A 15,000-nucleotide genomic window follows, 5' to 3' on the forward strand; every position below is an offset into this window, starting at 1 on the left:
ATCTATCTACCTCTTCACTTTCAGGACAGTCGTTGCTCTGTGGTAGCAATTATGAGTTATAACAGCTTATATCGGCACGTAATTAGGAGCCAATTTTCTATACAATGAGAACATAAGACGCAACCAGTGTTTATGGAGTACGTATTTCATCTTATCATCTTGGGTTCTATCACTCGACCATATATTGGGATTTCCAAAATGCATTACTACCATAAAGAACAAGGATTCAGAAGTCAACCTCACACACAACACAAATACCTATTACTCAAAACAATGCAGCTCCTGAAAACTCGCCAGGTATATTTCCCACTTCTAACGCAGCGCTCATTCCGTACACCCGCAGAATGTACTCACTCATCTTACTCACTCATTGCAGTCAAATCACACATTCGCCCTCTGTAATTATTAAACGGACTTTTTTTTGTCTATTCTCACATCGTTCATTTATCACACTTTTTTTTTTACTCATTCAGCGCATTTAGTCAACATCCTTTCTGTACCCACTGCATTCACTCACTGCATTTTATTCGCAGCTCTCTTAATGCACACTCACTATACATGCGAGTATTCTCCTCCTTAGTCACTGTATACATATTGACAGATAGAGATAGATGGATGGATGGATGGATGGATGGATGGATAGATCAGTAAAGAGAGAGGTAGGAAAGTATTTTACATACATACATGTACATCCATATATATACACACACATGGCATACATACATGACATATCGCCGTCCATCTAAAATAAAAAGGAAGTAATGGTAATGAGGAGAAACTGCAAAAGAACAATAAGAGCAAGAAAAATGAGACGAAGAGACGATAATTACTGTTCTCTGCCACTCATTTGTGTAGCATGCAGCGATCCTTTTAATTGAAACAGTCTCACGAGTGTTGTTAACTGACAAAATATTCTTATTGTAATGACTGTTATGAGCATTTAGCCTCATAAGAGAGAGAGAGAGAGAGAGAGAGAGAGAGAGAGAGAGAGAGAGAGAGAGAGAGAGAGAGAGAGAGATAGAGAGAGAGACGTTTATAAAGTCTTATGTTTCGTTTAGGTGATTAAGGTAAAGTGGTTCATAATAATCCAGTCACAGGCTTTGTTCGCTTGTTTTATTTCTTCCCTGAAATGACCATACGAGCGTTATTATTTAATTAAGGATTATTGTTCTGGCGGTTAAAAGACTCTTGGCCTCGTAAATGAGACGTGGCGATGCTCGAAGAGGTGATAAAGAAATCCAGGTATATTAGTAATCCACAGTTTCTAACCCACCCAGGACGAGGCGGAGGTTCAGAAGTGGGGCCTTTCTACATGGAGGCCCACGCTTGCTATTACGGGGCAACACACACATGTTCGAACACACTCTTGAACCATTTGTCGTTTTCGCTGTAGATTGAATCATGACGTAATATTCTGAGGGTTGTCTAGTGATTGATTAGCCGAGTAATATATTTACAGACCACATCAGTGCAGTGATTAGCATATGCATTTTCTTATTTTTACAATTATTGTCAGAAATGTGAGTTATGACCACACTTTACAGAACACATGAATCGAAACATTTTCTACAACGTCAATGTGATTAATTAATTTGTATATTATGTTAACAAACTAGATTGGTTCAGTGTTTTAAAAGATACATTACGTAAGTTCACGCGTTTGTGGTTTGAAATAAAATTCGGATGTCATACCGCAGAACAAGGCTAGAATAAGGCATTACCAATGAGTAAAGTAAGCACTTAAAGGCATATGAATAAATTACTTTAATACAAACAACCCAAATGCTTCAGTGTTTGACGCCACACGTAAGTAATACCTTCTGGCTTTACTGTTTTGTGAGAATTTGCTCTCATTCTGCGCAGACGTCACCTTAAAAAAGCTTCTCGTACGTATGTACTCTCAGAAGGTAAAACACGTCCGACCTCCTGACAGCCTGTCGGAAACTGACAGGTGTCTGGGAGCTGTCACTCTAGCCTCTTGACAGCCAGACGGCGTGCCTGGGAGCTGTCCGGAATCAGCTAACAGAGTAGCTACTTTGAGAACGTCAACATCTTTTTGTTCCCCAAAATAAAATTTAAACAAACAAACAAACAAATAAGTAGATAAATGAAACGCGTATGTTAGTCACATATGTATAATTATTTATATCATTATCTATTTAATTGTTTAATTAATTCATTATTATACTAATTCAACAGACGTTTTACAAATGCGTGTCATCTAAAATACGAAAATGTAACATACAGTATGAAAGAAGGAGGATACGAACAGATCAAAGTGACTCGGGAATTTCAGTTTCATATCCAAGAAAGAAAATACATAAAACAAGAGTGTGTGATCATGTATCGAGAAAAAAAAAAATGGCATGCATTGTATGTCAACAATGCCGACAAAAAAAAAAAAAGTATGAAAAAGTAAAAGAGACTGAGGAATTTCATTTACAATATCCGGAAAGGTTAAAACTAAATAAATTAGACGTGTTTTTCTAATCACTTATCTCTAAGAAAAAAATTTTAAACATAGTACGATTATGATAACAGGATAAATTCGTATGTCCCGGGAAGTGAGAACTGACGGCATCGCCAGACTTGCCAAGCGGCGACCACCATCTTGAGGTCACGGAATAAACTGTTGCGTTCTTACTGTTTCTTCATTTCACTGAGGATATCTCGTTGTACTGGTGTCCGCGCAGTGCTCAGCCTTCCACCGCAGCCTTCCCGTCACTATTTTTAGCACCACAAGTCGTTAGAGAGTACGTTAACAGTTTAGGAACCTCTAAATACCTGTTGCTGTTTTTTTCCGCCAACTTTAAATGGACGATGTCCGTGCGCAGTTTTTTTTTTTTTTTTCTTCTTTCATTATTTATTCTTTTTTTTTATTGTTTTATATTCGGCGCTGTATGACAACATTTTTGCATAACTTTTTATCATATGAATTAGTCCTCTCCATCATATTTTTTTTTTTTGTTCCAATATTATTTCATCTCTCATTTTTGTATTTTCACATATACTTCCATACGTCCCTGTTATTTATGGTGCCCTAAATTAGATCACGCAATCCATTCTGCCGCAGTCTTCTTGTCGTCTTTCACATCACACTTCCTGGACTGCGAGGCTGAGGCAAACCAGGGATTTCATCGCTGCGACTATTTGGTTTGCAAAGTGTAGCGCTGATTCTCCCACAAGACATTAGCTTTGGGTAATTGAATATTCATTGAGGCGTGTCGAGACTAAGACTAATGGTTTGCTCTTGTTTTCATCTTTGCATTTATATCCAAACGTACCTTAGAGAGAGAGAGAGAGAGAGAGAGAGAGAGAGAGAGAGAGAGAGAGAGAGAGAGAGAGAGAGAAAGAGAGAGAGAGAGACTGGTTAAGTTTTCCGTAGTTCAAGAAAGTCGTGGTGCATATTTCAGTGGTCACTGTCTTGTTATATAATGTTGTGGAAAGCTTCGCACTCATTATCTATTTCTTCTATGCGATTTTTTCAGTTAAGTTCTACTCTTGTACAATAAATATGAAGCATCCGATGGTGGGAAAGGCATGAAAGGCTATAAAAAGATGGAGGTAATTGTGTGGCTGAAACAACACTTACAAATCCTAGTGATTCATTACGTGAGAGACAAACACAAACAAAAGAATGCAATTACAGTGGTGTGCTTCGTGTGCGGGTGATGCAATAACTCGTTTCTCTTGTCAGTGGTCACTGGAATACGCCATTGCAAACCGCCATTGTGTTAAAAGAATTGCTGTTTTCCTATTGTATTGAGAAAGACTTCAAATAACTTCTTTCGCAATAATTCTTAAGCTTTACGAGTTGGGTAAGAGACTTTTACTCTAAGTTCAAGCACTATCTTATAATTAATAAGACGCCAGTAGGCCGTGGCGGACTGTATAAAACAAAAACAACTTTACCTATCTATTATTGCTTTTCATGAATTTATCTAATCATGTGTTAAATTTCCCTGTTAACTCGGCCCTAACAACACGTCATTAACATAGAACATACACCGTAAATGCAGTATTCCTCCCGACCATTACGTACTATTATACACTGCGTTAAATGTAACATAACAAAAAGAACATACTATACCACCTCTTCGCGTTTAAACACGTGCCTATAACCCTCGAGTGACTAAAGGAGGGGACGTGACATAAGCTGCTGGCATGGAGGCCCTCCATCGCCCACACACACACTCACTCCCTTGCTTCTAATTAAGGATTGGTAATAATGGCCACACCACCGACAAACTGGTCATCACACACACACACACACACACACATCAGTCACCATCAAGGTCACCATGCTGCAGGTCAGTATGAAGGACACTGTACAGGAGCAGTGAGCGGTGCCCGGTTAACGTTAACAAGCACACTGCTTTCCCGCCCCGCCCAGCCACGCCAAGGCTCAGCATCATCCTGTACTTCACTCCAGAGCAGCGAAGTGCTGAGCCAACACAGAACCTAGACAAAAAGACCAAACACGGAAATTAATTATGTTTCAGAAATCATTTTCACCGGAAGACTAGCATATACGCTCCACATGAGTCAAGTGAACGTGTGCAGTTATAATTATACACACAATTAATTTTCTGTTTCTATTAGGTTTCTTTATAATGTTGAGATAAAGCTTGGGATTATTTTGTTACATGTGAAAAAAGTAAAAATGTTATAATTTCAACCGCCTGGAGAATGAATTATTAGCGGCAAACAAGCCTTGAAACTGCGACACCTGCATTGAAGTATTTGAAACAGTTTGATTGGCGCGGCTCTCTAACTCCTGAGACGGCGTGTTGGTGAAGAGGTTGTGTGTGCGTGGTGCCTCTTTTACTTGACAGCGCAACAGGAACATGACTATTTTACGTGGTGTGACACATCGTAGCTTCGTGTAGTGATCTGTGCAGGTCCTCGGTGCGAGAAAAATTTTTTATAGTGGCACAACAAGGACTGTAGTGGATATTTACGAGTCAACTGAAGCCGGACTCTCGCTTTCCTCCCATCGCAGTGGCTGCCGTGCTCTCGTCCTGCCGCCGTGATAAGGTAAAAACAAAGTTTGTGCATAAAACCAGTTACGGAGTTTTCTCTCCCCATGTGTAGTAATGTTAGGGTGATGTAGAGAGATTTGCCACAGATAGCTTTGTTGTGAACCACTTCAACAAAGGCTAAGGCAGTGGTAGGTAATGATAGGTAAAGTTGACAGATTTCAGCAACTATTTCTGTTGTATTTCCCATCGTGCTCTGTGTGTGTTTGTAATAATAATAATAATAATAATAATAATAATAATAATAATAATAATCTGTGTGTGTGTGTGTGTGTGTGTGTGTGTGTGTGTGTGTGTGTGTGTGTGTGTGTGTGTGTGTGTGTGTGTACCCCTCCACAGTGACACATTGTCGTGTAGGGAAGTTGACGTCCTGTAAGGGAGGTGAGGGAGGTGCTGTTCCCTTCCCAAGCAGCAGGTCACGCACGAATTTGATAATATTTACTCACTGAATTTGCTTAATTTTCTTCTACACTAAATATTGTAGGTAGATAAAGGAACAGATCCCCATTCGGTTCTAGTACAGTTTAACACAATACACTGATAGCGCTTACCATCACGCTCAAAATGTAGATCACATCATTTGGAGCATTTCTAATGGTTACACCATGTGGCACAAATAACTCGCAAACGAATTTTCAAAATTTATCTCGATTTTCTCGTTGTCCTTCCTCTCGACCCTGGGCAAGCTCAATCGGTAGTGCGTGTGTGTGTCAGTATGCTGGTATGCAGGTACTGTGACTGCATTACGTCGTCACAGTAACTAGTCCCGTGGCAGGTATTTTACTCACCATTGTATTATTAACTTATACTTTAGTTGCACTGGATGCAAATAAATTGTCATATTAATATATAATCAAGTAAGGTTTTTATGCCTGACACATTTGTACTACACGTAGTGCCACTAATTCAAATGGCCCGTGTAGTTTGGAATTAATCCGCATGTATTCCACCGCGAGGGTATGAAAGGCAGCAGGGGAGCTGCCACGTCAGTTCTACCGCCATCATTGCGGCAGACAGGTGCACGGATTGCGATTTGGGTCAACTCGACTTTTTCCTGTGCTACAATGGGAAACTGAGATTTATACGCCTTAATTTTGTGAGTCATACAAAATCATTCTTTTTAGTGTGGTGTGCTGGTGCAATATTAGATTAGGTTAGCATCCATAAGGGGGGTTCAGGGGGGGAAGGTCCCCAGCTAGTTTAGGTTAACTAATGTTAGGTCAAGTTAGGTTACGTTAGAATCCGTAAGAGGGTCCATGGAGGGCAAAGCCCCACGGCCAGTTTAGGTTAGATTAGGTAATGGTAGTTTGTTAGTGACCTTAAGGGGGGGTGGGGGGCGTCAAGGGGGGGGGAGCGAAGCTCACGCCAGTTAGGTTAGAATAACCTACAAATTTCCCGTTTTCAAAATATGCCGTTTCTCATCCTTAGATTTTTTTCAGGAATGTTAAAAATGCCTTATTTTGGCTCTCCCCACCCAAAAACCACGTTTTCTCACAAGGTCCCCTGGTTTGTTGAGGATAGAGGAAGAGAAAAACAAGATAGTGTATTGTGTTCAATTTTACCACCCATTCTTATATTCTCATCCTTTTACTTCATACCCATGAATGGTTCAGCAGCGGTGTCTTCATAATTCCCGATGACGACGCACTCGCTCCTGTCCTAAGCTGGTTTATCTGTAACGTCATTAAGTAATAGTGTTTTTCCATTAGAAAATGGGGGAGTATTCGATGCTGTATTGAATGATATATTAGACAGGGTATAGTATGACGTTTTTTTTTTTTTTTTCAGTAGGCTGTATGACAAGTGTAAGAATGCTCAGTTGGCGTATGTCATGTAAATCTAGCGGAAATTACGTTTTTTTTTTTTTTTTATACTTTCTAAACGACTCAAATGTACATGAGAACAAGAATGCAGGGGAAGGACAAAATATATTCGGAAAACTGCCTCTTTATTAAAAAAAAAAAAAAAAAAAAAAAACTTGTATCAAGAAGTAAATGAAAAAGAAACTCAAACTCAAAAGCAGATAATTAGATGGTGTGGTACTTCAGGCACAGAATTATTGCAGGAAGGAAACTTATGAGAAGAATGATTAAAAATTTTAGGAAGAAATAAGTGCATACAAAGCTACTACCTTAATTTGCAGACACTAAGAGAGAAGACTAGTTTTGAATGCAACGTTTTACACACCAGCAAGCTTTTAAAATAACTTTTTTTGGTTAAAAGACTTTGTGTACAGATCCCATTTTACCTAAAGGATACAGTGAGGGATGAAATATGACAAGCGGTTGTAAATGAAAATAGCTCATTGATGTCTATCAACACCAGCCACTCAGAGCCAAGGTGGTCTGTGATGTTATCAAGAAGCACCGCGCAGCTGCTTATCCATTAGGAATGTAGCTAACTGACCATAGTTGTTCTTTGTAATTTATCCATTTGGCTCATAATGAATCGCAAACCAGTTGCCGCACGTGAAAGTTGAATGTACATGTGGAAAGGTTTTTAAATGTCTAAGAAAAGGAGCTCTTCGATTTTCAAAAAAATTCATTTGTCTGTGGTATTTGACAAAACTACACTGGGAAAATTGCTAACAGGTGCCACGTTAATAAAATATTTTTTTCTGCGGATCATAAAGTTAACGAGCATTTGTTACACAGTAAATTATGTGATATTTCAGTATTTAAGTTGTCTTTTATATTTTTTGCTTGATGTGTTCCTCGTATATATTGTATATTTGATATTTTCCACAAAAATGGCAACGTTTTCAAGGCTTTAGCACACTGATGGTAAACATTGTCAGTGGGGATGACATGCTGGGCAAATGTTTACCCGCATTGCTTTTTCATCTACGCTTGAAGATTCTTTTCCTCCAAACACACACACACACACACACACACACACACACACGAGCTTTGAGAGGGATCTGAGACAAAAATGTGATAAAACATTTAGCCATGATGACTTTTGTTGCCCAGGAACACTCGCCCTTACTTGAATTGCATAGCTTTCCCCTTAAGAAGGGATGGTATTCCTAGAACACATGGTGTTCGTGTTATATCCTCTCTGGCGGCTTTCGCAATTTTTAAAAGTGGATGTATGAGGATCATGAATTCATTATTCGTAATGATGTTTTATACATGTTTTTTTTATTTACAGAAACCTGACTTGATTTTTTGTTTAGTTGATGGTGTATTGCTTTGTGTGATGATGATACATGAGTCTCATAATAAATCTCAGGTTTTACTGGTGACGTTTATGTCATCGTCAATTAATTATTCTATATAATCTAATGATTGTCGTAGGAATACTGCATACGATTTCGTTTGGTTATTTAGTCGTAAACAACTCGCTCAAACACCTACTCATGCTTCAGGCAACTGTTTAGATCTAATTTTCACATATATTGCTGGTCTTGCTGATATTGATGTTGGTGACACCATTGAATGGAGGGATTTATTGTGTTGTGTGCTGTATCAGCTCTTACTTTCATACTCATGTATATTGTTGATCGAATAGTTCCAGCTATCAAGACAGGCTCGAAAGCTAAAGTGTTGTTTACTACAGAGGAAATAAACTGGTTATCAACTGTGGTCATCTACATTAGTAGATGATGTTATTTGGGAAAGTTACTATACACTTGCTAAGCAAGTTTCTAAGGCCGAAAAGCAAAATTCTAATGATCACATGAAGAAGTCCTCATACGCACATCGTAAGTTCATAAATGTGGGACTTTTTGGACTTAGATGTTCCCCTTATGTGTAAACCTGGCGGGATCTTTGCCTGATGGGATTCATATGGGAAAGCTGCCTTTGTTCAGTACACAGTAATGAGGAAATAATCTTAATTTTTTTTCAAACTTACCCTGACATCTTTTCCGTTTGTTCTCTAAGTTTTAGAAAAAGCTGTTACTTGAATTCAACTTAGGTATGTTCCCATTTTTTTTAAATGGCTAATTTTTTGTCACCAAAATTATTTTTAATATTCGCATTTTGGCTGTTGGCGCGTGTGACCGTTACGCCAATCGCTAAAGAATCCTCAGCTATCACTTCTTTCAATGAGTATAGACCAATTGCATTACTCTGATACTATCTGAATACTAAATGTATCTCCTTTTTCTTGAATGTTGTTTGTTTCGAGATGCTCAGTTTATGTAGGAGCAAGACAAATGACTGTGAAGGTGGTAAGGAAACCTGGGCCGAATCAGGAACACTGTTTATTCTCTAACGTTTCGACAAGAAAGTCTTCTTCAGAGAGTAATAGACACGGAAGAACACGGAAATGGTAACGCGAAGCAGTTAAGTGTAGTATACTCCATCCCATGTGGCGATTGTATTGCTACATATACGACGAGACTGTGCGGAGAATGGAAAGAAGACTAAAAGAGCACAAGAACGACATGCGACATCATAGAACCACAAACTTCCTCATCGTACATGCGGAGAAACACAGCCAGTTGCCACGTTGGGAGGACATAAGAGCCTTACACACAGGGCTGGAGAGGAAGAAGAGGAAGTTGGTGAACCCGCCTACATAGCGGCAAAAAAGGCCACTAACCATAGAGAAGGTTTCGTGAGCCTCTCCTGGGCTTTTGCCAAACGCATCCTCACATACTAATCAGAGCGCTCGCCTGTCAGACATCCAGCCAGGTGATCCGCCACAACGGTATATATACAGTTAGTCTTTCCGTGTCTATTCTGTGGGCCATCTCCATGTAAAGTCCCGCATCACTTTGTTTTACAAGGTGACAATCTCAAACAACAACAACTGTGTCTGTTACTCTCTGAAGAAGACTTTCCTACCGAAATGTTAGAGAATAGACACTGTTCCTGATTCGGCTAGGGTTTCCTTACCATCTTTACATTCATACTCATTTTAGTTCTAAGAAAACGTTTGGTGTACGTGATGCACTTTTGAGCTGGAGCGTGGGAGCTGGATAAAAACGGGCGAAGAAAAATACATTACATTACGATACATTACGGTCTTTTTTTTTTTTTTTTTTGGTGGGGGGATGCAGAGTCGGAGACTAGATCTACTTCGCTGAATCTCTCTTTCGCCTTTGATGTAATCATAAAACACTATTTTTTTTCTAAAACTCAAGTTAATAGGCATCAATAATTCATTGCTGATATCGAATGTGACTTTATATATGACAGGCGCCAATGAGTTTCGAGTGATGGATGGCTATTTTAGTCATTTCCTTCATGGTGTTCCTCAGGACAGTGCTCATGAGTTTCATTTTTTCTTAAATTATTTTTCCTATGATATTCCCTATTTGGTGTCTTACACTATTGTTATTTTGCCGTGTTCCTGATCTTTAATGTAGATCTCTGCTGGCTACACTCAGGTCTTGAGTCAATCTTCTCTTGCTACCAAGATGAACAGTATCGTCTTGATCTTTCAAAAACCTTCAATCCACCATATTCTAACATTATAATTAACAGCTAAATTATTAACTAATACAATTTCTTATAGTTATTTGGAATGAGTTTGTTATTTTTTATTTATTTATTTTTTTAATCATATTAAGAAAACTTTCACTAACTTCCTGGAAGGTTGCGCTAATGAAATATGGAGCCTTAATAACAGTGTTTAAATATTTTTGTGGTGATCCTTTTAGAGTACTGTCGTCCACTCTGGATATCGTCTGTTCCATCATCTTTTGAATAATTTTTGTAACCTATGAAGATTTTATTGTTTAATCTTAACTTGCGACTTCATCATTGGTGAGTGGTTCGTGAACTTATTTATTTATTTTTTATTTATTTATTTATTTATTTATTTTTATTCATTTATTTGTTTACTTTTTTTTTTCATTGTCATTAGTACGTACTCATAAACCTCTTCATAGCGCGTTACCGACTAAGTTTAGCTTGTTCACCGAAAAGTCATAGCTTACGATTCAGTTTTCAAGGTCTTCACCTATTTCTCCCTCAACCAGTTTTTCAGTATATTAAGTCAGTTTTCCAGTACATTCATCACCACCGTGTTAGGATGTGAAGCGTACTTCTTGACGAGATTGTTTCTGATGTTGATATTGATAAATCTAAAAAAAAAGTTAGCACCTTGTTAATTCGCAAAGCATTGTCATATTGTTCTTTCTTATTTGTTCTTTTGTTAATTTACCACACCCATATTTGTGCATGGAGATTCTGCTTGGTTCTACTTATATAAATTTCATGGTTTTCCCTTAATGTCCGTCCTTTCATGGATTTTAATAATAACTTATTTTTATAATAAAAAAAATAATAATTATAATAATAATAATAAAAAGAAGAAAAAAAATATTAACTTCCTTACATTCCTTTACATGCATTAATTTGTTCCCCTTTAACGACTGATATCAGTGACGAAAGTAACTGACTTGGTGTTTTTAAATCCTGCACTCAAACATATTCATTATAGTCTGTTCACGCGGCAAAATATTGCTTCTGTAATCTTTTAATGGCCGTCGTCACTTCGTTTCCCTTCAGTTATTAATCGTAAGGATCGTCTTGGTGCTATCTTGGCTCTACTGCGTGCTTGTTTTACACCCACCTTGCAACTCATCATCCTTGAACTTACGGCGGTCGTGGCATTTTATGAGTATGTGTGCACCTTGTTTTTCTTTACTTCCTATATTTACAGCCTCATTCTCTTTGATTATTCAGCTTCAAACAACAGTTCCCTCTTTCTTTGCCTTATTTTCTTATTCTTCTTGGTCTTTTCTTTCCGCCAAGTAGTTTCCTATTGTGTTTTTCTGTATCGAAAACTTAGTTCACATCCATTGACATTATTTAGCGTTATCCTTTCAAATTTAGATCATGCATTACATCAGTGGGATAGTTTTATTTGAGCATTGGTTACTTGTAATGCTATTTAAGTGTAAAATATGAGAGAGAGAGAGAGAGAGAGAGAGAGAGAGAGAGAGAGAGAGAGAGAGAGAGAGAGAGAGAGAGAGAGAGAGAGAGAGATAGGAGTTGAGTACGAGTAGAAAGAAAAAAAGGAACAAAGGCATAGTTATGAAGGTCGAGTGGGTCAAGGTGTAGCGTAGAGCAGGAAAAAAAAAAAAAAAACAGGCAGGTTAGGAAAAAAAGGTTTTGGTGTATGCAAGGCAAGAAAATGTATGAATGTGTTTCTTTGGTTCGTACGGTTTGGGGCGATAATGGAACACAAGAAAAGTGGGAGCTGGATAAAAACGGGCGAGGAAAAATAAATAAAAAAAATGAGAGAGCAGGAGCAGCAGGAGGAGGAGGAGGAGGAGGAGGAGGAGGAGGAGGAGGAGGAGGAGGAGGAAAAGGAAGAGGTCTTTAGATTCAGCATTCAGCTCAAGGGTTCAGAATACAGAACAAGAGTTTTAAAAAGTCCCTCTTCTTTTTTGTCCTCTTCCTCCTTCTCTCAACACGGTTTCAGAAACAAGCATTCATGCTTAACAAATTTGCTGGACTCCTTCCATGAAGTGCATAACTTACGCGATAACAAAAGCTTGAAACTGTCTATCATAAAAGATTTATTGATAACTAAAAGTGCGCATCATAACAGGAAGCACCCAGAAATTGCACGAAAACCAACTCTCGGGCATAAAAAGATTAGTCGGATTCGCATGTTGTTAAAAGTGTCGTTTTCCCAGTTTGAGTATTAGGGCCAATAATCTCATCATTTACATAAATGATATCAACGAAGAATTAGACTGCAAAATGTCTAAATGTGCAGACGACACTAGAATGAAAAGTAGAATAACGCCAACGCTGCGTATGTGACTTCTACATATTAACAAGCTGAGCTGAAAAAATAACACATGGAATTCAGTATAAAAAGTGGAAAAGTGCTTAAAATCAGGAATGGTAACGCTCACGCGAAATATTTAATTAGAGATATTTCGATATCATTCGCTAATAAAAAAAGATTTTCATGTCGTAGTACCAGCAAACCAAAAGACGATTAAGAAATGCACAAAAAACAATAAATATTGGAAATAAATGAGTAGAATTCTTAGGTAGAATCTTTAAAATCCAAACAAAATTTATTCTTGTTCTATAAAAATAACTCGTGCCTCCTCATCTTCAATATTGTATGTGATACTGGTCATCATTCAAAAAGTATCTACAAAACTGGAAAAAAATGTAGTGTAGAATTACTAAAGTGATACCTAGATTGCGTAATAAACCGTACTAAGAACGCTAGGAAAAACATTTGGAACAAACTGCCTTCTGAAACAGTATTTCATTCAAACCCTTTAAAAAGTAAGATGCGGATTCAGATATTTTGTCTGAGGAAATACGCATAAAATTCGTGCTCCTGTATGTACGAACTTCCCTAACTATTTTGAAATATAACTATTGCGAAATAATAAACGTAACCACAGTGTCTAGGTTATATTAATGTATCAGTTCTCAGATAGCCAGGCATGTAGAGTTCACAGTACTCGAAAAAAGAAAGCTGCCTCTCGCCCTTTCCTGTGAATACTTTTTGTTTTTGTACCGTCCATCCTGGAGGGAATGGCGGGTGGGGAGAAGCTCTCTGCTTTACTGTTTTGTGTCTTTACCCTGTAGCAACACATTTAGCGGTAGTTCTGAAACAGCTTTGCAAGAACCTTAATGACAGTTTCTTTTTCATCTATATATAATAACCCTTTGTTATTCCCCTCCTAGTCTTTGCTCTCGTTCTTGTCTTCGACTTCGTCCTTCTCCCCTCCTCCTCCTCCTCCTCCTCCTTCTTCTTCTTCTTCTTCTTCTTCTTCTTCTTCTTCTTCTTCTTCTTCTTCTTCTTCTTCTTCTTCTTCTTCTTCTTCTTCTTCTTCTTCTTCTTCTTCTTCTTCTTCTTCTTCTTCTTCTTCTTCTTCTTCTTCTTCTTCTTCTTCTTCTTCTTCTTCTTCTTCTTCTTCTTCTTCTTCTTCTTCTTCCTGGATATTGTGGTCGTCGTCGCCTATATTAATGACACACGCAGATATCACTTGCGAAACAGCAACATTAGCTAACGATACAAAAGAAAGATCTCGGCGTCATCGTTTTTACGCAGCTTGAACCAGACAGTCAATGCTCGGAGGTAAAAATTGCAAACAAATAGGCTGGTTTTGTAGAAAGATCGATCTCTTTAAAATCCGAGAAAAGAAAAATGTACAAATCGCTCGTTCGGCTCCACCATGAATACCAAGAGCAGTTCTGATCGTCGTACCATGAAAGTAATATTGAAAAGCTGGAGAAAACAATGCAATGCCGATTTACTAGAATTTCAAAATTATGTAACAAGGCATGTAGAAATCACTTATTAGAACCCAAAGCATTATCTATCACTAACAGAGACTAGGAGACCTCATTACAGTCTTTAAGATTTTCAGTGGACTCGCATCTATGAATTCTCTAATGACTTCCCAACGGTGGATCGTGCACATTTCAAGAGAGTAAGATTAAAATTTTAACACTGAAGACAAATACTTTTACTGCAATCTAGTCGTAACACGTCTGGAATGGATTATTTCCGAATGTTGTTAACTCAGATACAATGGAAGTTTTCAAAATTCTCTGTTGAAAATGTTTTTTACTAATTCGTATTTTTCTGTTATCATAGTATATTGGTAAGGTGCCGCCTTGGTACAGTGGGACAACGCGCGCTTTGGGGCCAAGGATCCACAAGCGCATGGGTTCGAATCCTGGCCGCTGGCCACGGCCCGATGGTAGGAAGGGCATCGACTCGGGGTTTCCCTTTCGTTAGGAGCCACCGTCCTAGCCCTGACATACTAGGGAAATCGGGCATAAAACCTGGTAAAAAAAAAAAAAAAATATATATATATATATATATATATATATATATATATATATATATATATATATATATATATATATATATATATATAATATATTAGTGCATCTCCTTATAACGAAAACGAAAAAAGAAAAAGGAAAGCTGCCTTCGACGGTAAAATTTAATGAGGTGTACCTAAGAGATCCCTTGTAATCAGCAATAAACGGAAAACAAGCCCTAATCATTT

General features: G+C 38.0%; 1 long non-coding RNA gene across 1 annotated transcript in view; it reads left to right on the plus strand.

Moving 5' to 3' along the window:
• LOC135113829 (uncharacterized) overlaps positions 1-15,000 on the plus strand; it is a 222,729-nt gene that overhangs the window by 176,886 nt on the left and 30,843 nt on the right. The gene's annotated exons all lie outside the window — the stretch shown is intronic.

Source organism: Scylla paramamosain, chromosome 2 (assembly GCF_035594125.1).
Source record: "Scylla paramamosain isolate STU-SP2022 chromosome 2, ASM3559412v1, whole genome shotgun sequence".
Lineage (NCBI taxonomy): Eukaryota > Metazoa > Arthropoda > Malacostraca > Decapoda > Portunidae > Scylla > Scylla paramamosain.